The sequence below is a fragment of the Hippichthys cyanospilos genome, chromosome 3 (assembly GCF_059441005.1).
Source record: "Hippichthys cyanospilos isolate Australia breed blue-spotted pipefish chromosome 3, RoL_Hcya_1.0, whole genome shotgun sequence".
In the NCBI taxonomy this organism is placed as follows: domain Eukaryota; kingdom Metazoa; phylum Chordata; class Actinopteri; order Syngnathiformes; family Syngnathidae; genus Hippichthys; species Hippichthys cyanospilos.
Window position 1 is genome coordinate 19,560,600 of NC_142371.1, and position 24,665 is coordinate 19,585,264.

General features: G+C 39.4%; 1 protein-coding gene across 1 annotated transcript in view; it reads left to right on the forward strand.

Annotated features, from left to right (window-relative positions):
- Positions 1-8,013: 8,013 nt before the first annotated feature.
- grin2db (glutamate receptor, ionotropic, N-methyl D-aspartate 2D, b) overlaps positions 8,014-24,665 on the forward strand; it is an 84,827-nt gene continuing 68,175 nt past the window's right edge. The window contains exon 1 of the mRNA XM_088410059.1: positions 8,014-8,341. The gene's annotated coding sequence lies outside the window, so the exon portion shown is untranslated. The remainder of the gene's footprint in view (positions 8,342-24,665) is intronic.

Here is a 24,665-nt window from a genome sequence, read left to right on the forward strand (position 1 = left end):
AAGTAATTTCTGCAGGATAAGATGCAGCTAAAACCCTTCAGTTTTTCAAAAGCGCCTTATACAGTGGGAGTTTTCATTTGGGGATTTTTTTTAGAAATAACATGACAGGAACAGATTTCTTTTCAAAATAAGAGCAAATTAATTCAAGTAATTTCTGCAGTATAAGATGCAGCTAAAACCCTTCAGTTTTTTCAAAAGCGCCTTATACAGTGGGAGTTTTCATTTGGGGATTTTTTTTTTAGAAATAACATGACAGGAACAGATTTCTTTTCAAAATAAGAGCAAATTAATTCAAGTATTTCCCGCAGTATAAGATGCAGCTAAAAGCCTTCAGTTTTCTCAAAAGCGCTTTATACAGTGGGAGTTTTCATTTGGGGATTTTTTTTTTAGAAATAACATGACAGGAACAGATTTCTTTTCAAAATAAGAGCAAATTAATTCAAGTAATTTCCACAGTATAAGATGCAGCTAAAAGCCTTCAATTTTCTCAAAAGCGCTGTACTTACGAAAAGAACATATAAAAACCTTAAGTGAAAACTATTAAAATTTGCACATGATTTATTTATTGTCCCTTCTTCCTACGTGTAAGAAATGACCACTGGGGGGCAGTACGCAATCAAAACGGAACATTTTTTAAAGCCGCTATTTTTTGATAGAATTCATATTAAACTGCGCACGCATAGAAAGAAATACGTGGCCGACTACCCCAGCTTTTTTTTTTTTTTTTTTTAATAAAAATGTAATTGAATACACGGTAAAACGCTACATTTGAAAATGACATCATTGGCGCACAGGAAATGAGGGCAACGAGAAGTTCCCTAATTAAAACGCTGGCGTAAAAGGCAACTTCCAGGAATTGCATTTGCGCCGTGTATGATTTGAATTCCGCTGCTTTACTATGTGGGTCACAATGGTAATCAAGGGGGGGAGGGGGGGTTGGGGGGGGGGGGGTGCTACACCCGCTCTTAATAGCTTCATCAATCAACAGCGGGCTTTGTTTGCGCACGGTAGCTAGCTTCATTTTTTTAACGCTAAGTAATGACTTTCTTTGGACTGTTTTGCTTATTTTGTCCCTCGTTGTGTTTTAGGTGCGGGAATGAGGCCACAGTGAAGCTAATTAATATTTTTCAGGGTTTAGTTTCCGAGTCTAGTGGTCCAAGACGGGTTGTGTTTACGTTGGGTTTCGGTGTGTGAATACGTCCTACTTCTGGACTTCTGCGTGCTAGCTTTGTTTTGATATTGAGAGCATGCTTTGTTATGAATTCAGTTTCTAGATTGAGTTTAGATTCTGAGTCTTCTGATTTTTTTTTTAGATGAACTAGAAATTGATGGCAGGGTGGGATGGACGTTAGGCGTCTTTGAGAAATTTTTTTAATGATGCCAAAAGCTCTCAAGTTGTCCTTTCAAGCTGTCTTCATAGTTTAAAGGTCCCAAGTGTAGTTTCCGAGTCAGGTTTCTCTTCATGAGTTTAGTTTCCGAGTCTAGATTTACAAAACAAGTTCTATTTTCCGACGCTTGCTGTGATTATGTTGGATTTTTGACTTTCTAATTTTTGATTTCTGTGTCCCATCTGTGGTTCATTATTGCTATATGATTTACTTATTATTATTATTATTTTTTTTAATAGGTGAACTGTAGATGAAAATGTTTTTCCTGAAAGCTCTCAAGCTGCCCTGTCAAGGTTTCTTTCAAGATTGTAGGTGCCAAGTTTAGTTTCTGAGTTAGGTTTCTCGCAATGAGTTTAGTTTCTGAGTCTAGTGTTCCAAGACAAGTTTGAGTTTCCGATGCCCGCTGTGATTGCAGGACTTTTGTGTATCAAGATTTTCTACTTGTTGACTTATGTGTCCTCTGTGGTATTTACAGACTGCGATATCATTTAAGATTTTTTTTTTAATTTTAGTAACTGTAAATTGGGGACAGAGAGGGATGGGGAGGACACGGCTTAGGGGAAAACATTTTGCAAGATTTTGTCCTTGATTTTAAGTCAAAATTTAGTTTCCAAGTCAAGTTTCACAAAACGAGTTTAGTTTCCAAGTCTAGTGTTCCAAGACAATTTCTTTTCCCTGATGCCACCTGCAATTATGTTGGGTATTTGTGCATAAAGTTTTTCTGCCTTTTGACTTCTGTGTCTTCTGTGGGACATTATTTACAGCCTGTTATATCGTTTAAGTTATTTATTTATTTTAATAGCTTAACTGTAAATCAGGGACAGGGTGTGACGGACAGAAGACGACTTTGAGAAAATGTATTGATTCTTCTGAAAGCGTGCAAGCTGTAAAATTTTCCAAGATTGTAGGTTTCAAATTTAGTTTATGAGACAGGTTTCTCTCACTGGGTTTAGTTTCTGAGTCTACTCTTCCAAGACAACTTCTAGTTTTCGATGCTCTTTGTAATCTTTGATTCTAGTGACTGTATTTTATAATTGTTGTTGTTTTTAAGATTACGCATGTTTAAATTGTGTATTTTAAAAGAAGTTTATTTTATATATTGCCTCTCTATTATGGGAGAGTTTGACTGACTACAGGTAGGTCTGGAAAGTATACCCGGAGATAAGCGGGACTTCACTGTAAGCCGTTTTAAAACCTCCTAGGTCCAATTCTATCTGCTGAGAATAGAGAAGGACAATCGTGTCCAGCCCGGAATGTTAAGTTCATGCCTCTGTGTGCACACAGTTCTGTATGATTTTTTTTTTTTTGTGGGAGAGAGCGATGCTAGACAGACAGCGAGCGCGACTTTACTGTTTGGTTGTTTGCTCAGAGCTAAACAGATGCGTAAATAGAGATAGGCAAGTCCAGTCACATCAGATTAGCCCAAACAGCAACGTTCTCAACTCACACAAGCGCAAAAGCACAATACGGCAAACACTAAAATGCGCACGATTGGCGAGCGGGCACCGGCGAAGCCATGCGCCTCGGTCACACACACCCGGCCTTTTATTAACCATAACGGGAAAAGAGCGCGGCGCCCGGAGAGTGGATTGCTTTGTGGCATCAAAAAAAAAAAAAAAAAAACCCAGCGAGAACGCATAGCATCACATGCTTCATGAAGCCCATTGTGGCCTTTGCAATTTCTTCGCCGGAAGGATGATGGCTTGATTGATGAATGCAAATGAAGATGAATGCGTGCGGCCGAGGTGATAACGGGCCAAATATGCAAAGTGCAGATAGCGTTTCACCTTCCGGCTCCATGTCTATCGGGCCTATTAATACCTAGCAGATCCCTTATCGCGCGCGACGTGGTCCAAGAACCACCCGTCTTTCCGCACCATCTGGAGCCCAATCAGCTTGATTAGCCCACGTCCTAACCCTTAGCACCATATGGGCCATGTGCGAAAAGTGCCCGGAACAGCAGTGCGCGTGTAGAGTCACAAGCGGCCATTTATATTCTTAATTGTGCCTCGGCTTCACCCTCGTTCCGTCACGGAATCAACTTAGGCGGGGAAAAATAGCTTCTTTTTTTTGTCAATTCATTCATCGGTTGGACTTGTCCCTGGAATGTTAATAACTTTTTTGTAGCGAGATGGTGGGGGCAACGGGATGCTTTTTTTGAAATATATCCTGTCTCTTCATCTAGACCTAACCGGCAGACGGTCGCAACTCACAAACTGGGTTCTGCTCAAGGTTTCTTACTTTCGGGGGGGTTTGATTTTTTTTTTTTTTACGTGACTCACAATCCATGGAGTTGCACTTGTAAAGCTCACTTTGTTTTCTTCAATAAACAAGTGCAGTGAATCTAACTAAATCATTCTCTCTTATAAAAAGTCTAAAAAAAAGATAATCAATAAGTAGCTACATTTGCCAATTAGTTTGCCCTCAATTTGAAAAGATAAGGGGGAGGGGGGGGACACTATTTTCTCTGATAGTAGTTTTGTTTATATATATATATATATATATATATATGTATATATATATATATATATACTGCAAAAGGCTTAATCATAAATTTCATATATATATATATATATATATATATATATATATATATATATATATATATATATATATATATATATATATATATATATATATATATATATATATATATATATATATATTTGAGGTTGAGGTGCTTGAGCTACTCAATGCGTTAAGTCCCTAGAAATAATTCTGTTGTGAATCGCCATATATATCTTAGCGATTTATCGAGTTATAATCCAATGATGTTGATATTTGATCTTGATATTTTGATAAAAACAAAGTGAAGGTAATATGCACATGATTTATTGAAAACAAAACTACTATCAGAGAAAATGGTCTCCCTCCCCCCAACCCCCCTCTTATCTTTTCAAATTGAGGGCAAATTAATTGGCAAATGTAGCTACTGATTGATTATCTTTATATATATATATATATATATATATATATATATATATATATATATATATATATATATATATATATATATATGAGTGTTGCTAGTTGTGTTGCGAATCGTGTTTTGACCTTGGGGAAAGCAAGGTCCGCAACGAAGAGGACGGCGAGTCAGCGCAAGGCGAGGTCGTCTTCCATTGAAACTTTCCCAGACATTTTCTCATCCTTCCCGTTTGCGGCGGGACGCGGCGTCCTTGCCGCGAGTAAAGTTACAAATCAAGCGCGACGCGAAGGCGTGTTTGCGACACGACCGGGATGGGAGTCCCTTTCCTGCGTCCAACCCGTGTTTGCTGTTTGACTCAGCGCCGAACAAAAACCCGCTTGGCAACGTGGGCGGTGTAAGAAACACACTTGTCACTTTATGTTTTATTCATTACGATGAATTTGGCGCTCAACTGATCAGTTAACCGATTGGTTAACTTCCAAAGGGGAGAGTTGTTGCCTCTTGTTTTCAATTTTATTATTTTGTATGGATTATAATGTACTCTTTACATCCAATGATGTTTTTGGGCTCTACTTTGGCTACCAATTGAAACCTATGAAAATATTTTATTTTACATTTCTTGTTTGTGCATTTCACATAAAAAAACATTAAAATAGTACACTAGGGAACTGAAATTTCACCCAGTTCAACATTGCACGACCACTTAGTTATTACACTAGCAGGGGCATGCCATGTCTTGGCTAAAATACTGCCAGAATAATGTGGAATAAAATGATCCAAAAATGGTCAAAATACTGCAAAAGGCTTAAAAAAAAAGGCTTTTATTCCAGATTCAACACTGGACATTCTTTGTTTTTTTTGTTTTTTCAAACAACGTAATTCTTCACATTTATTGTCAATTGATGAAAAAAATAAAAAGGACTCAAAACAGAATTCTGCTCCACATTTTTCTGATTTATCCGATTTAGAAATGACATGACAAAAATGTTTTAAGGAATTCAAAACCAGGTATTTATTCATATATAGTCTTTCATTTTTCTGCGTTGGGCTTGAGGAGGGTCTAAAATCGCTCAAATGTTATCGAATAATTTTGAACTTGAACCTCTTTCACACACTGAGAATATTACTAAGGATATATATATATATATATATATATATATATATATATATATATATATATATATATATATATATATATATATATATATATATATATATATATATATATATATATATATATATATATATACTGTATATATATATATGTATATATGCAAGTTGCTTCATGATCCAATTCATTTGCTCTTATTTTGAAAAAAAAAAAAAAAAAAAATATATATATATATATATATATATATATATATATATATATATATATATATATGCAAGTTGCTTCATGATCCAATTCATTTGCTCTTATTTTGAAAAAAAAAAAAAAAATATATATATATATATATATATATATATATATGCAAGTTGCTTCATGATCCAATTCATTTGCTCTTATTTTGAAAAACATATATATATATATATATATATATATATATATATATATATATATATATATATATATATATATATATATATCAATCCTTAGTAATATTCTCAGTGTGTGAAAGAGGTGTTTAAGGGTTGACTTCACTCCAATGGAGGAAATAAATAATGCATTTTTGATTTGAAGAAGTGGATATGCCCACTGCTGACCAAGGAGAACGAATTAGATTTGAAATAACAAGTGGAAGCGCCCAGTGTTTGCTGTAGAAAGATTGTACTGCTTGCCATAGTGAATATGAGAAAATGTCTTTTTTTTTTTGGGGGGGGGGGGGGGGGGTGCAGCTTGCAAATTGTGCAAACTGGAATTTGCAAAACCCTGATGAATTACCTGAGCAGATGCATTTTTGGCTAAATGCAGATCAAGCTTCGCACCGTAAAGGATTACAGCACCTATTGACACACACACACACACACACATAAAGGTACAGCACACACACATGGCCTTGCACACGAGCGTGAGCACATATTGGCATCCGTCTCATATTGATGATTATTTAATTAGATGGAACCAAAGTGTGCGGCCATCATTTACGAAGCCCTCCAGGGGTCAGGCAATCCTATCAACGCATGCGAGACTTTAAGCTCGCATGTTTCCGATGCAGAAAGGCGCTGCAATTAAAAGAGAGTTGCAGTTTTACAAGAAAATAAAGCTGCAGCTTTACAAGAAGAAGTCGCAATTTTATAAGGCCGATTTACATTTTTTAATGAGAAAATAATGCAAGGGAAATGAAAACGTAATTTTAACTGTGGCAATAATGGGAGTTAAAAAAAAGTTTTAGTTGTAGGAGGGTAAATTTATATAATTTTACAAGGTCGACTATTAGGAGAAAAAGTTGATGGGAAAACAGTTTGTAAAAGTGAGCATTTGATGTGACTTTTTTTTTTGTCAAATTACCACCTGCGCATTTAGCCTCGTTCCAGTTATAAGGGTGTGCGGACTTATGCAACCACATTTTTCACTCAATTTTCTTCTTTTTCTCAAAAAAAAAACAATTATAAGTTACTGAACAATGGTAACGGTACCAAATGAATGGAATGATGAAATTGAAAGTGGAAGCAAAACACTTTGATGCACTTTTTTTTCAGATTCAGACTAAGCTGTAAACTGTAAACACTGTAAAAAATAATTAGCTGAAGGTTGATTTGTTTCTTTTATTAATGTTAAAAAGGATACGCCTTCAGGTATACTTATAGAATTTTTATGGATGTTAATCGTATTTATAGTCAGAGTGTCGAATTGGGGGGGGGGGGCGCAAAAAGTTTTCTCTTCACACAGGTTCACACAGGGCACTTGAAATTGCGTAAAGACTCACTTTTAACATGAGTTTGAATATATTTTGTCCATTTTAATCACAGGGGTTATAAAAAGGGTGTGCACACTTATGCAACCAGCACTTTTTTTCCCCCCCTTCCTCCCTAAAAAACAACTGAGCTCTACAGGTTATCAAACATGGTAGAAAAAAGGTTTTGCAAAACACTTGAAATGAAATAATGACTCTCTTTTAACATCTATTTGAATTTAATGGAATTCCAAACACACTGAAGAGGGTGTGCACACTTATGCAACCACGTTTTTTCCAGTTTTTTTGACTTTCTCCCTAAATAAATCAAACACTTTTGTAGCCCACAAAACATTGGATCAGGGGTGTGTAGACTTTTTCGATGCGCAATGCTAACGCGTTGACAGCGGCCGGTGAAGCGCCGCCGTTTTCTGCTGCGCCTCGATTTTGCTTGGGGAGGCAGAAATGTGCGATAGGATGGAAAGGGAATGCTATGGATGGATGGATGAGGACGAAGGAGGCAGGGTGGGAGGGGTTAATGCAGAAGAGCTCAGTGGGGAAGGAGGGGGGGGGGGGGCGCAATAAGAAGGCTGAGTGGTTCTAGTAAATATTTATATTGCATTATGATACGAGCAAGAGTGAAAGAACGGGAGAGGAGAGGGAGAGAATAGGGGGGGGGGGGTTGGATAGAGCCTCCATCCCTTTATTAATTTTATTCCGCTCCGCTAAGTTTAGCATTCAACACGTGTCGCCAGTGATGGAGGGAGGAGGGGAGGGAGGAGGGAGGGAACAGGAGAGAGAGGGAGAGAGAGAGAGGTTGACGGTTGCTAGGTGACGGGGCGCATATACTGAATTTTAACCAAAGAACAGGCAAAGAGGGAGAGAGAGAGAGAGAGAGAGAGAGAGAGAGAGAGCGGGAGGGAGGACGAGAGAGAGAGAGAGAGGGGGAGAGAGATCGGTGGAGCCATGTAGAACATATATGTATGTTTTGAGAGATATTTTCCCGGCGTCTCTCTGCGTGCGTGTGCGTGTGTGTGAGAGTGTGTGTGTGTGAGTGAGTGTGTGTGAGGAGCCCGGGGTGGACACGCGCGCGCTCGCACACACAGACGCAAAAACGGATACCTCAAAACGGAAGGATGTGAAAAAGGATGGAGGGACGCAGGGAAAGAGGGGGGAAAGGCTGCTGAAAAACAGTAAGTGTCTTTCTTTTTTTGGGGGAAATTATCTCACGCGTATTTTGGGGGAGAAGGAGCGGGATTGACACTGAGGAAGGGGTGGATGTGGGGGGGTGGATGAAGAGAGGGGGGGGGGGGGGGTGTCGGCATGTTTAGCGGCCGGGGGTGGTGAGGTGTAAGCGGCTGGCGCACCGGAGATTTGACCCCTCTGTCATTGCCTGCAAACTCACGCGCCGGCATTCCGTTCAGTCATGAATGTTTTTTTTTTTTTTTTGAGGGAGGGGGGGGGGGGGGGGGGGGGGGTTGTCTGCAAGGAATTTCATTCTTGTGAGTTTGCGCTGCTGTCAAGTCCGAAAAGAGCACCGGTGCGCCGCACCGCTGCAGATGCTCGATCATATCTGTTGATGCTCATTTCCCTCCTGTGTGTGTGTGTGTGAGTGTGTGTGCGTGTGTGTGTGCCGCAACATTGGCCGCTTCACCCCCCCCCCCCCGGTGATGATATTGGCGGGATATTCGGGCGTGAGACGCCGATTAAAACCACCATCACCATAGAATGGGACTCAAACACTTCTCGTGGCAAGACAGCTCGTTCGGGGGCGTCGGGAGTTGAAACTTTTTTTTTTTTTTGTGCCTTGCGGTACGTCACTTGAGGTGAATAACAAACCGCCGCCATCATCGGCACGAGCCGCCGGAATTGTTCGCCTCTAATGAATCCTGTGGCTGAAATTCACGCTGCTGACCACAAGGAAGCAGCCCGACTGTTATTTTATTTATTTATTGTGCAATAATTATGAGCGTAACCCCTAATAAGAGCCCCCCCCCCACGCTCCATTTCGCGAATAAGCCGATATCCATTTCAATGGGAACCTTTCGCACCCACAGGTGAGCGAGCGCGCCGACGGTGCGCACGCAGGCGCACTGCAGCAGTGCACCGGCCGCAAAGTAGCACTTTTGCTGCGGTGTATTTCCCCCTGAGAGACACTTCATTCATTTGTGTCCACTGTTGACATTTGTTTATGGACTTTATCTTTCCACTCAATGGAGGTGGCCTAGCAAGTCCCGGCGCGCTCCGTAGAGGACATGCCGCTTTTTTCCGATGATGTCTTGGTGTTTCATTGAATGCAATTTATAGTCTCGATGAGACAAAATGGACACAACATTGGACACAAATGAAGAGACTGGCTCCATAGAAGATTCTAGGGTCAGAGGTTAAGGTGCTGAGCTCCCAGTAGGAAAAGATAAATTGATCTATTTTGTATATTTTAGCACAATTTAATACCCACATTTTTTAGTGTAGTATTTTGACCATTTATGGGTAATATTTTCCACAATATTTTCATTTGATGGAATACTCCTGGTAGATTCAACACGAAATAGAACTGTCATGTTGAACTCTGACCTGTTGTCACCATCTGGGTGAAATTTCAGCTCCCTAATGGTTTCTTTTAATGCTTTCACTTTGATAGAAACACCTTTGATTGGAAAATCAAAGGATTGGACAAAATAGTGCACAAGCATTAAAGAAGCACAAAAACTTTTGGCTGTGGGCTTCCAAAAGGAACTGACTCAATTTTCGGGTCAATTTGACCCGTCTGTAGACCCCAAGACAACCTAAAAAATTGCAATTGCAGAAGAGTGGGTCAAACTGGCCCTTGTTTGAGTCACACATGGTTGATTTTTTTACCCAACTGTTTTGCGAGTATATGCTATGGCTTACCGGTGTCAAACTCAAGGCCCGGGGGCCGGATCTGGCCCACCACATCATTTTACATCAAAATCTTTTCTAGCTAGGAAACAAAGCTAACTCAGCTAACTCTAATCCAAAAACGTAATCAGTGACTTACAATTTTATTGTACAACAATGTGTACTAGTGATGATACGATAAGATTGAACCCTTCACGCAGCAAAGTAGCAAAATTGCACCAAGCGGCATTTGCAGTGTGTCTTTACTGCTAATTATTTTCAAGCTACAACCTTTTAAAGTGTTACCAAAAACAAATATTATAAAAACTCTGGCACCGAAAGGATTGTGCCTACGTCCGCCACAACTATGAGTGGAAAAAAAGTAAATACTTGTTTGAATGGAAAAATATTTTGAAAAAAAATCTTCAATTGAAGGGGTGCTGACATTCAATTTGAAGCGTTTTTGGACACCCAGAAAAATGAGCTCGAAACGGCCATGTTTGCTTCTCTCTCTCGTGATTTACCGTCGCGGGACCTTGACATGGCCGAGGAGAACAGAATCGATGGGAATGACGGCAGGTGTTGGAGAAAGGTCTGGCGGAAGTTGTCTGATGGCACAGGAAAGACAGTGGAGAGATTTGTAAAAGCCGTAGAACAAGATTGGTGGAAATTCACAAGGGCCGTAGGAGAAAAGTCGAGTGGTTACGAGCGTATATGGCAGCGTTTGTGTGTATTATGGATTTTTTCAGGAACATATTCATCTGTCAACAAATTAAATTCTATACCACAGAAATAGCCTAATAATGTTGCGTAAGAGCAAAAACTGAAGATACATGTGCAATTTAGACCTCCAGCCGCTAGGTGGCAGCAGTAGACCTGGTGGCATTAAGCTTGTATGCAAGGTTATAGTTAAATACGAACGTTTTTGCAAGTAAACATATTTGCAAGTACTTACGACACAAGTAAGACTTAAGTACTTGTAAGCTAAATGCTAAAAACATTATGACTTGCGCAGGCACAAACCCTGTGTCATCGCGTAATAATAAAACCTCCAAAATTCCTAATAATGTTTATTCATTTTTACTACAGTGGACGATCCGCCACATGAAATTAATTCGTTCCGGAATTGGGATCGTAAGGCGAAATCGTTGTATGGCGGGCAGTAGAAACCTATGCTAATTAGCTAATGCGTAAAATCCCCAGGTGAAAACATCAACATTTAATAAATGTCTTCATTTATTCAACATTTCATAAATGTTATTCATTTAAAAAATGAATAACAAAATAGTATAGTCAGTGCTACTTGTATGTGATGTGCATAATGAAACAAAAAAATATGTGAAGGAAAAATGAAAATTTATTTACCTTTGATTGACGTTGAGCTAGTTAATTCGTAGCAAGGGTAGCCTAGCCTAGCCTAGCCTAGCCTAGCCTTTTGCGTATTTCGTAATAATCTCCAGCTTCGTTTCCATTCTAATCATCTTCTTACTTCTCCCTTTAACATCACCAGTAATCTTGGGACCCATAGCTAACCAATTCAAGTTTGAATTAAGCGCTAAAAAGCACAACAAATACAATTTGGTAAGCACTCACATCAGATCAAGTCTTTTGCATATCAGCATCTTAGTGACAGCGTGACGGCAACCAATAGCAGACCGGCATCTTGCGGTCGTGATGACGTATGAGCGAGGTGCGACGCACACTAACCGGCTTGTTTGAATTTTGCAATTGTTGATGCCGTAAAGCAGGAAAATGCCATAAAGGGGACGAAAAAACTTCCACGAGTTTGCACACATACTACACATACGTTACATACTTGTAATTCTAAGTAAGTAAAGGAAATTAATCTTTCATATGATATAGCACATAATATTCTGTCTGCCTTAAAAGATGAGTGAAAATGCTAAAAAAAAAATCAGCCGGTACCCTCGGGCTTGCTTTTTCCGTTTGGCGCTGAAATAGTTAATAATAATAATAATAATTATTACGATACTTGTTATTGTTTTGTTCCCTTTCCGTAGAGAGGAAGTAAATCAACATTTGGAAATTTGTTTTCTTCCAAAGCCATTTGCTTCATCAACCCCGCCGTCATTGATTCATTGATTCGTGCAGAAAAAGCCTTGGAGCTCAGCCCCCCCCCCCCCCCCCCCCCCCCCCCCCCCCGCACATTCCACATTTCATCCCTTTTCTCATCCCATCCTCCTGCGCCTCGATTCTTTCCGCCGCCTTCCCATCGTCATCCTGCAACTGGTGACTTCCTGTGGCCCCCCCATGACATCTGTGTGATGTAACAACCCCCCCCCCCCCACACACACACACACACACACAACACGGTGATCTCTCTAACACCACCCATTAAGGTAAAGCTCATTAGCATAGCACATCAATTAGCCTTTAACGAGATCAGAGCTCGGCGCTTTTGCGCGATTACAGTGACACAGAAAGAGCCCCGCCCCCAATACAAGCGTTCCCCTCGCCGTTAAGCGTTGCGTAGATGAAGCGCTCCTATATTCACTTTGTTCCCGAGCGCTGTTTGACAGCCATCGCAGATGTTATCGGAACATTAAACGGGCCCGCTATCGCTTGCTAGCGCTTCCGCTGGATTGCTTCAGACAGGGCAAAATCCACAGATGGTGCACGCCGTTTATTATTATTACAAACTTCAGCTCAATTCCCCAATATGCCAACTTTATGAGGTGTCAGCTATTATATCTATTTTTTTCTGCGTTTTTGAGCGAACGTTGGCTTGAGTTCACGGCGATCGGGTTGATAATATTATGTCACGTTTTGTCATAATGATCCTTTGACTTGCCGCCAACGTTGAGCTCACGCTGGAAAAAATATGGCCGCAATCGGACGGCGCTTGCCAGCTTCCTCACTTTATGTTTGTCCCGCTTAGTTACGGCGTCATTATTTTTGTTTGATTTTATTTGACACTAGTTATTTAACCGCCGGTATACGAGCGGGCTTTTGCAATTTTTTTTTTCCAGTTTGAATAGAAGGAATTTGAACCCTTATGCAATATTTTGACCATTTTGGGTTATTCTTTTCCACATTATTCTGAGCATATTTTAGCCAAAGGCTTGAACATTCCTGGTAGAGTGATAAGTAAGTGGTCATGCCATCATTTGGAATTTTGACATGATGTTACCATCTGGGTGAAATTTCAGCTCCCTAGCGCCTTTTTTCGACGCTTTCCCTTTGATGTGAAATGCATATGATGTAAATATCAAAAGATTGGTTGAAATATGAAGTCATTTTAACACTCAGTTGTGAATTAATATGATTAAAAAATAATGGTTAGTTTCCATCCATTTATTTTATTTTTCTTATAGAATTATTTTACTTTATTCCGAATTGACGATGCAAAAACGCGTTTTTCATGATTTGGTTACTGGTAACATCAAAAACAAAACAAAAAGCAGCAACAATGATGGTCATTGTTTTCGATAACAAAATAACGTTTACATTTTCATCCGTTTATTATTATTTTTTTTTTTTTACAATAGAATTATTTTTACTTTATTACGAATTGACAATGCAAAAACACGTTTTTCATGGTTTGATTAGTGGTAAAATCGAAAAATCGAAAAAAATCAGCCAAAATGCTGATCATTGGTTTTGATTGTGAATTAATACTATTAAAAAAAATAATGTCTATTTCCCGATTTGCTTTTTATTTTTTATTTGTAGAATTATTTAAAAAAAAGCACAAAAATACCATTCAGTGTTTTCTAACGGTGCAAAACTAATTTTTGATCGATTTGGTAATCGATTATTTGTGGAATATACCTGCTAACCACTAGCTCAGCAAACACAAAAACGGTTGAAACCGGTTATGATAATAAACTTTAACTGCCGAGTCAATATTAGCAAAACAACGTCAGTAAGACGGCAGCTAGCTTCAGCTAATTAGCCGTTAAAGTGACGCTGCGGCGTATCCGACGGTGACAAGTGGATGAGATAAACAAAACTAATTTACTTTGAAGATGGGAAAACCAGGAGCCAATTTGTGTCTTACTATTTTTGTCATTCTTTGAGGGAAGTTGTGAAGGAGAAGATTGTGATTGTTAAACTAGTTACCCGGTCGTGGGCGCTTTAAGAAAAATGTCATTTTGGGAGCCAAAATTTGGATTGATCTTTCATTGTTGGATATCGATGAAATTAGTCCGGTGGTAATTTTAATTACAAACATAATTGGTTCTGGAGGTAATTTTGTAACCTTGTGCAGTATTTTGATTAGCGTAATTACCCAAATATAAGACGCACCTGTGTTTAAGGCGCACCCATAATTTTGGGTTCAAATTCTGGTATTTTCTACGATGACCGTAAATAAGACGCACCAACACTTTGTCAACAATGTAAAAACAGAATAAATCTAATCTTCCTAAACCCTTCATATTTTCTTGTCTTCTTATGATTAAGTTATATAATTGTCGCACGTTAAGCGTTTTTCAGATTTCCCACATTGTGAGCAGTCAGTGAACGCCTCGCCACTTGGCGCAGTTGTTTACACTTTTCCTCGCAACGCCATTAATACCCGTAGTTGAGCATCATACGTTTTTCACCTCATTTATGATTGTGTGCGTTTATGCTAAAATAACACAATAAGTCGAATAAAATACCGTTCCGTGTTCTCTAACCGATGGACTCTTGTTTGAATCAGCTGGGGACATCATAACCTTTACGTGATCCTCTTGATTTTAGTCGTATTCCCGTGTGTGAACAAGGACGGACTCTGACGTCGGTTCGGTTTGCTCGCTTCTGTTTTTGCAAATAATGCCGTAATAACCTCAGCTTACACGAGCTGCTGTTAGCTGCAAAAGACGCTGGATGCTAACCCAGGTAATTATTGTAAAACTGTGCGTCAAAACTCAATCTTCCTTGAACGGTACGGTTCATAGGACGCAACCATAATACTGGCTTTAATTTTCGGGAAAAAAAGCGCGTCTTATATTTGGGGAATGACGGTACTTTTGGGTCAATTTCCTCATGATGATTCTTGCGGTATTTTAACCATTTCTGGCAGCGCGATAACGAAGTGGTTGAGCCATTTTTCACTTTGACATGTTGTCACCATCTGGGTGAAATTTCAGCTCCCTGGTGTCTTGTTTCAGTTTTTTCGCTCCTCCGTCGCCCCAAACTATGGAAGTCGCCCCGTATTAAAAACGCTCATGATGTCTAATCAAGTGAAATGGTGGCAATAGATCACAGGCACGTTCCCGCTGGTACCTCCTAGTGCTAGTTTGCTTCCTTGTTCAGGCCCCATTGCTTCTATTGATTTTTCTTCTTAGCAAGCCAAGTTAATTAGCGGTAATGGAGCAAACTCACGTGAATGAACACATAGAAGAAGCCTCGGCTTGCGTATGCGCCAGATCAGCAAAGTTAGCATCAAAGAAGCAGCTGTGGCGCCACTCGCCCGACGTCAGCGCGTGGCTTGGAGCGTTATATAAGCACGGGGAGGAGAATTCACCTGACGGCGTCTCGAAATCATCTCTGTTGTTTTTTTTCTGTATTTCTTCCCACCCAGCCGTCACCTCCATCATTCACCGGCTCGGCGGCATGTCCAGGCTCCATCCTCCATGACATGACGGCATCTCAACCTCCATCACCATCACCCGTCTCTCCATTGCGAGCAAATTCATAAGGGCCGCGTCCCCGGGCCATGGTCTTCCCGCCGAGGACGTTTGTTCCTCAATTCTGTGTTCAAATATTAATCAGGCTTCAAATTTCTCATATATTTTGCTTCCTTATTAAGGTTCTCATTAAAATGCCAGTGATGCGCGTTAGCTTATGGCTACATTAGCGCTGTGGAATACAATATGGATGAGTGTCGCGTGAGCAAAGTGGATATTAAAAGTCCACACAAATCTGTCCAAAAAAAAAACCTGTTTTTGTGTCTTTTTGTGAGTTGAGAAAATGAGAGCAAAAGAAATCATTTCCAATTTTTTTCAAATCCCAGTGTGATAACTAAGTGGAAAAAACATCTGGACTCTTGTATACCTCTATCAGTTCATAATCAATCTCCATCACTCCCCCCTGTGTCATGTTGACCTTTGACTTGTCGTCACCATCCGGGGGAAATTTCAGCTCCCGGGTGTCTTCTTGTTTTTTTTAGGCGTGGGCAAACTGAATCCTTAAAGTTTTTTTAATCCGGCCGGCTGAGTTTGACAAAAATATCAACCAGGAGGAGAGTAATAATGTTAATATCTTGAAGGATAATAAAACCCAGTGAATTTGATTGATTTCATTTGTAATTATTGGGTCATTTCAATACATTTGAAAATAGGTAGAACGTGAATAACACTGCTGTAAAGTTTGTATTCATTTTCTATTGAAATTAAAGCGAATATTTTCTAGATATCCCACATTTTTTTTCCTCATGAGGCGAGTTATCAAAACCATCCATCTGCGCCTGGACTTTTGCTTTTGTCGAATCGAATCGTATCCTGTTCTAGAATGTATCTCATAATAAACAAGATTCTTCTAGCATATTTTCCGCACTATAAGGCGCACCAGATTATAAGGCGCACCCTCGTTTAGTGACATATTTTCAAACCCCTTTCCATATATAAAGCGCACCGGATTATAAGCCGCACCCTCAATTAATGACACATTTTGAAACTTTTTCTATGTAAAAGGCGCACCGGATTATAAGGCGCACCCTCAATTAATGACATATTTTCAAACTTTTTCCATATATAAGGCACACCGGATTATAAGCCGCACCCTCAATTAATGACACATTCTGAAACTTTTTCCATATATAAGGCGCACCGGATTATAAGGTGCACCCTCGACTAATGACGCATTTTCAAACTTTTCCATATATAAGGCACATCGGATTATAAGGCGCACCCTCAATTAATGACATATTTTCAAACGTTTTCAATCACAATATAGTAAAACTCAAAGTAATAACAATAATAACTCAAACAATAACTTTCAATCGCATAATAATTCAATGTCAATATGAGCAACCTCGTTCACAAAAAAGAAACAGGTAAAGCTTACTTCATCACGTCATTCCCCATCTACCGATCCCACTCAATATCGATCCATATATAAGGCGCACCTGATTATAAGGCGCACCGTCAGCTTTTTTTTTTAAAAAATAAGGCTTTTAGGTGCGCCTTATAGTGCAGAAAACACGGTAATCAATACTCCACAAGATTATTACGGTGCTATTTTTTTAAACAACCTATCTGAGAATATTACAAAAAAAAATATTGCGCAAAGCGCTAACCTCGGGGAGCAGCCCGCGGGCTCGCGACAGGACTGGACGAGGCCCGACAGGAGCCGAGCCAGAACTCGCTCAAATGTTTCAAGAATGACGGGGAGTCATGTAATGAGCAGGTGGAGATGGAGACAGACAGACAGAGAGGAGGAGGGCAGGCTGGCAGAGACAGAGAATGATAAGCGCACACACACACACACACACACACACACACACACACGCACTCGCACACTCAGTTCACAAACCTGTGCAAACGCCCAACGTCTGTGTTGGGAATACCAGTGTGGAGGAAGACGACTGACTCACAGCTTCACATGACTCTGTGTAATATACACACACTTCTACACACACACACACACACACGTAATAATAAAAAGACCCATGGGTAAATAAAGACACTGGCATTTAGCCAGAGTAGCAACTAATGATTATTTTAATAACAAATTGAAATCATTATTTTGCAGATTTCATTGATGAATCCAGTTTTGGCGACCTCCAGAGGGGTGCCACCCCCCCACGTTATATAATTTAATGATAACTAGACCTACGTTTATATTTAAAGCATACTGTTGGTTGTGAAGAACACATTTATTTGCAAGTTTTTGAAATTTATAATCATTTCATTTATTCCTTTTGAATGAAAAACAGTCTAAATATTGCACATTGTTGCTTTAACGTAGTTTTGCATGCAAGTGACAGATGGGACATTGCTCATTGCGTGACTTTTATGTGTACAGCCTGCTATTATTAAACTGCAATATTTATGCACACACACGTGCACAAGAGTGCTCTTCTAACATTGTGTGTGTGTGTGTGTGTTTGTGTCTAAACACAAACACACACATATATATATATATATATATATATATATATATATATATATATATATATATATATATATATATATATATATATATATATATATATATATATATATATGTATGTGTGTGTGTGTGTTGTTTGATCTTTTTCACATGATACTTTTTATACTTTAGTTCTAAACATAAGCATAAATGTTTTTGATGAATGAAATTTGGTCCCTTTCTTTGTTCTGATCATAATCTTTATATAATTCTAACCATAATCTTATTATTAATGTTCAATCATATCTGTTTTGAACATAACTTAGACGCTGATTTCCAAAATTTGAATTCCTTTATTTGTTCATTTATTTATCTTTGGGTGAACTTCCTAAGCCGCCGTTATTTAAAAAAAATAGTATTAAAATGTCTGCCAAAATAAATACATGTATTTATTTGTATTATTAGAATAAAATGGCCACCCAAAAAAAAAAAAAAAGTCTGAACAAGTAAAAACCAGCCTTCACTATGTCTGTATAAATCTCCAAGTGGTTCTCACAAGTATAGCCGTACAGGAACACACACACACACACACACACACACTGGCATGTTTTGCGGCAGAGCGGGGCAGTCCGTCACTGTGATTGATGGGCCCGGAAGCGACAGCGTAAGTGGTGATTAAAAAGAGGAAATGGGGGGGCATTCATTAGAGTCCGCCGGCCCGTGCGGAGACTCCCGGGACCTCTGTCACCCCGGTGTCCAAAACGCAACCGGCAAAGGGCGGCATTCGGCGCCGCCTTTGACTGGACCCCATCAACCCGGTGCCAAGTTTCCCTTTGGAGTTGGAATGAAAAATTCCCGTTTACATAAATGCAGTTTTTACCAATGCTAATTTGAGTTTTCGCATCTGGAATGGAATTAGCACTGTGTATTATCGACAGCAGATTTAATCCGAATGAAATCATCGCTGCTTGTTAATACCGGCAGCTGCTTGTATCCCCCTCCTGTTTTTTGGCACGATAAAATACGTTTTGAATCCAGGTAGTCTGACTGGTAGTGAAGTTGTTTTTTTTTTCTTTTTTCTCCCCCCAAAATCACAGCTTTATTGTTTTTTCAAAGGTGATTCATAACTTCTTGAATATCTCATTCAAACCAACAGAAATGCAGTGATGAATGAATGTTTTCTGCCGATACCAGCCACCGATACCTAAAGTGACAATATGTAAGATTTATACCGTTTTTCATTAAAAACGATTACAAAAACTTAATAAATAATAATAAATGTGTTCTTCATGACCAACAGTATGCTTTAAATGTAAAAGTAGGTCTACTTATCATTAAATTATTTAACGTGGGGGGTGGCACCCCTCTGGAGGTCGCCATGTCTGTTATAGCTATGAACAGCGGAGGAGGAGTGCGTATTGCTGCATTTACCGTAATGCCCCTAAAGCTCCCACAGATGCATGCAAAATATTACACATACTCCCTTAGGAAAAAATACTAAACCTTTTTGGTTATTTTCATATTTTGTCTTTGATTTTCACATTTGATTTTCCATGTGCAAAACACATTTTTTCCACTTGCCGCCTAGTGAAAGTGACATTACATGCGCTCATGACTCGGGAGGGACCAATCACGGCTCATTTTTTGGTCATGTGACATTCACAAGCTGAGTTGCAATTGGTGGTTATTTGAGTACTGCATATATTGGCAGAACATCTTTGTGCAGTATTTTATACGGTATTTATTACAGTGCGGTCTTGTTCGAGCGAGCGCTGTTGTCTCGTGTCTCATTCGGTGTCAAACTCATTTTTATTTTCGTTATTGTTTCTGTCAAGTGTGTTTGTCAGACATTTACCTAGTTTTTAAATCAGAAGAGAGTAAAAACAGTTCATAAAAACAGACCCTGATCAAAAATTTATGACAACTTGCAAATTCGGTATATTAGCCAGAAACCTGAAGTCAAATCAACATTTCGCGGGCCACATAAATCGATGCGGCGGGTCGGATCTGGCCCCCCGGCCTTGAGTTTGACACCTGTATTATAAACCAACAATTTTTGCCTTCTGTATCCTGAATTTTCCTTCGTATCAACAGACAATATTTTTCCGAAGAGACGTTTCATAACCTGAATTTTTTATAGCAAAAGACGTTCGTAAGTAGAGGTACCGGAGTATTATCAATATCTGACGGTCGATAAAAACCCGCAAAGCGCTGAAGCCTCAAAACATTAAGTGCAAAGTGGCAAGGGAGCACTAGTTACTTTTTAGTCAACGTGTGGATACGCGGAGTTAATCCGTTCCCGTTTGCTGAGCCGAGGTCATGCGGAGTCCGCCGACGTCCCGCGTGATATCATGCATGACAGGAGTCCAGCCTTTGGAAAAAGTGTCACGACGAAACACCATTCACGCGCGCGGTTCCGCTGTGTTGACCGTACCAGATGCTTTTGAGAATAAAGACATGGGGTCAGCGCACACGTTTTACATTTCACAGTGACGGCGAGTAACCAGAAGATGAATTGCCGCCGCTCGACACTCGGTGTCACTAACGTTGAAGGACCTACTTCATGATGTTCTTCCTCTTTACACATATAAACTACATTTGGGACCTTGGCGATTTAATTTCTTATTAAATATGTTTTATGGGGATGACATTTCTAACCAGGAAGTGAAACATCTTGTTTACTGAAACCGCACCTGTGTGGCTGTCACGCTCTCTTTATGATGTCGTTTAAAGACTTACTTTGAATTGCATGTAGGTAATATCTGTGTTGTAAGTGTGGAAACTCCGCCATCAAATGGTCACAGTTATCAATACAGTGCTCAATTGGCTTATATTAGGTAAGCATTATAGTCAAGGGTGTCGGCTACCCTTCATAAAAAAACGCATTTGACAAGAATTTCATTATTTCTTATTGTTATTGCTATTTTAAAAGATGAGAATTCTCGTCCATGCCACTGAAGGCGTTAAAGTGAAAAACTATGTCTGTTGATGGTACTCACTGACACGCGTTCCTCCTATTAGATTGGTCCCCATGGAAACCTACTGCGTGGGGCTTTTGTAACTAAAACATGTGGAAAAGGTGGAGTATATTTACCCTTGCATGGGTGGTACAATTTCTTCTGTCATCATGAGTTTTCTTCAAGTCATATTTATCTGCTCGGGCGGGAGATGTTTTAACTCAAATAACGTTGGTGTGTATTTACTCTTGCACAGGTGGTATGAGAGCTTACTATCGTCATCGTGCCCCACGCAAGTCATGTTTCATCTGCTCGGCTTTGTCTGCTGAGAGTGCAGAATAAGCCGTGTGCATACATGGTACCGATGGGGGACCTTTTCGATGATTTCTTTGTGAAATTAAAGGAGAAAGCATTGAAAAAAAAACTACGAGTGAGTTGAAATTTCACGCGAATTATATAATCGTGTTAAAGTTCAAAATACAACCATGCAGCTCGGCGTACTAAATAATTAGGACACATGTGTTCACGGGTACCAGGTTGGACATACCCACACTTATTATAATCCCCGTTTTTTTCGATGGACGTTATATTGTATTTCCTGCAATTTTTGAACCGAGCCCTTTAGCGGTGGTTGAGATAGACCAACAGATTTAAATTTCTCGAATGACTTGCGTGTAACACTTTAAGACAGTAGATGGCGCCAAAGTGGTTTAAAGAAAAAAAAAATCATTAAAAACGTTAGTTATCCCTCCCTCAAAAGCAGGTACTACATTGGTACAAAAAAACGCAAGTAGGGTATAAAAAGGTGTGCAAGGGTTAAAAATGCATCAATGAAGGAAAATAACATTTTGGGAGCGTTTAGTGTGAGAAGTCAACATTGGAACATGCTCTGACACTCTAAAAAAAAAAGAATTTTCATGATAGGGCCCCTTTAAATCCGGGCATCGCAGTTATCACAGCTTCTCGGTATTAAGATTCGCCAAAGTGGAAAAGATGAAGAGATAATAAAGTGTCAGCGTTTGAGCAAGCAGCTTTGATTTAAAGACAATATAAGATGTTTATGGTTTCGTCAGTGCGTAACACACTACGTGGGATTAGTTGGTCCCCGCGGCTGTATAATAGCATAACACTATCAGTTTGTGTTATTCCCCTCACTAACCTCTTGCCAGCTTGGTCTCCAGGGAATCATACGAGTCCCCGCAAAACAGAATAAAACACCTCCACTGTGTTCACTCCTGCTGCTTTGTTTTTTTTTTGTTGTTTTTTTTTTTTGCAAAGGAAACGGATGCATTAAGCTTATAGGACAGGCTGAGAGAAGTGTTTCTAACACCTTCTGCTCGTGCGCTGCGCCATAACGCCGCACCGACCCGACATTGCTATGCAGCGACAGATTTAATGCCGACTCGCTGTCTGGGCTTCGGCGAAACGAGGCGCCCGCGACTCGAAAAGAACAACTTGCCATTTATCTCCGGAATTTGCTTTAATTTCGCTCGTGCGCTTGACACAGATTCAATCTACGACTCGCAGGATTACAGATGCCCGCTGCTGCGGGAGTGTGTTACTGAAAAAGATTTGGGCCAGTGGAGGAATAAAAGGGTTGGCAGAATTCTCAATTTTATCTCAGATTTCTCACGTTATTCTTCTCGGAATTCTGACGTGAAAGCGAGAATTCAAAGAATAAAGTGAGAGTTTTTACGTCGTTCTGGGAATTTTGAGTATTGTCAGAGTTATTACTCAATTTAAAGTCAGAATTCTCCTATTATTTATTGGATTTCAAGTAGAGACAGAATTCTGACTTTAAAAAAAAGAAGTTTGAGAATAGTCAGAAATCCGACAATAAATTCATCATTTAGGAAAAAAGTCACAAGTCAGAGTTCTCAATTGAGAATTCTGACTTTAGGTGAGTCAGAATGGTTAAGAAATTTGACTTGAAGTGAGAATTTTGGCTATAAAGTCAGAGTTCTTAATTGGGAATTCATACTTCAAGCGCGTCAGAATGGTGCTGCAAGAATTCTGATATCAAAGTGGGAATTTTGACATTAAAGTGGTATTTTGGGCTGTAAAGCCAGAGTTTTCAATTGAGAATTCTGACTTTGGGTGAGTCAGAATGAATAAGTAAGGATTTTGACATTAAAGTGGGTTTTGGGGCAGAGTTCTAAATTGAGAATTCTGACTTTGGTTGAGTCAGAATGAATAAGTATGAAATTTGACATTGAAGTGAGAATATTGGCTATTAACTCAGAGTTCTTAATTGAGAATTCATACTTCAAGCGCGTCAGAATGGTGCTGCAAGAATTCTGATATCAAAGTGGGAATTTTGACATTAAAGTGGTATTTTGGACTATAAAGTCAGAGTTCTCAATTGAGAATTCTGACTTTAGATGAGTCAGAATGTTTAAGTAAGAAATCTGACATTGAAGTGAGAATTTTGGCTACAAAGTCAGAGTTCTTAATTGGGAATTCATACTTCAAGCGCGTCAGAATGGTGCTGCAAGAATTCTGATATCAAAGTGGGAATTTTGACATTAAAGTGGTATTTTGGGCTGTAAAGCCAGAGTTTTCAGTTGAGAATTCTGACTTTGGGTGAGTCAGAATGAATAAGTAAGGATTTTGACATTAAAATGGGATTTTGGGCTACAAAGTCAGAATTCTCAAATGAGAATTCTGACTTTAGGTGAGTCAGAATGTTTAAGTAAGAAATCTGACATTGAAGTGAGAATTTTGGCTATTAAGTCAGAGTTCTTACTTCAAGCGCGTCAGAATGGTGCTGCAAGAATTCTGATGTCAAAGTGGAAATTTTGACATTAAAGTGGTATTTTGGACTATAAAGTCAGAGTTCTCAATTGAGAATTCTGACTTTAGATGAGTCAGAATGTTTAAGTAAGAAATCTGACATTGAAGTGAGAATTTTGGAGTTCTTAATTGAGAATTCCTACTTCAAGCGCGTCAGAACGGTGCTGCAAGAATTCTGATATTAACGTGGCTATTTTGACGTCAAAACAAGAATTATGAGAAGAAAGTCAGAATTGTGAGACAAAAGTGAGAATTTCGTCAACCTTTGATTTTTCCTGACTGGCCTTTAATCCTCATCCAAAGTGTGTGCCTGCACGTGACCTTGCGCAAAAACCCGATAGTCATCACTTAAGGTTTTCTGTGCCACTTTAATCTGTTTATCCCCGCAATCAGATTATGAGTCATTACTATGCACAGCCAGGTTGTGTAGTGGCGCGCGGCCACACCAATTTTTCCCTTAAAACACGTTTCACCTTACAGGTCCTGGCGGGCTGCAGTGTCTGCTACTTTTCATCATGCTCTTTTAATTAGGGACTGATTTAGATGTGGTTAGCCGATCCCAGTGTCTGGTCGATCAATGAGAGAATTAATGGAGGCGCTGGTGCAAGCGCAGTGGAGCAACAGTGTGCGACTGGCGAAAAAATCATTTTTCTGTTATTGTTAAAAAAAATAAATAAATAGAGAACATAATCTTTAACGTAATTCCACTTACTGTATTTTATAGGTGCACCGGATAATAAGGGGCACTGTAAATGTCATATATAGGATCCACCGCATTATAAGGAGCATAGAATAGAAGCTACAGTAGTGGATGGGGTTGCGTTGTGCATCCACTAGATGGAGCCGCGCTTAAGGGAACAAAACAAAA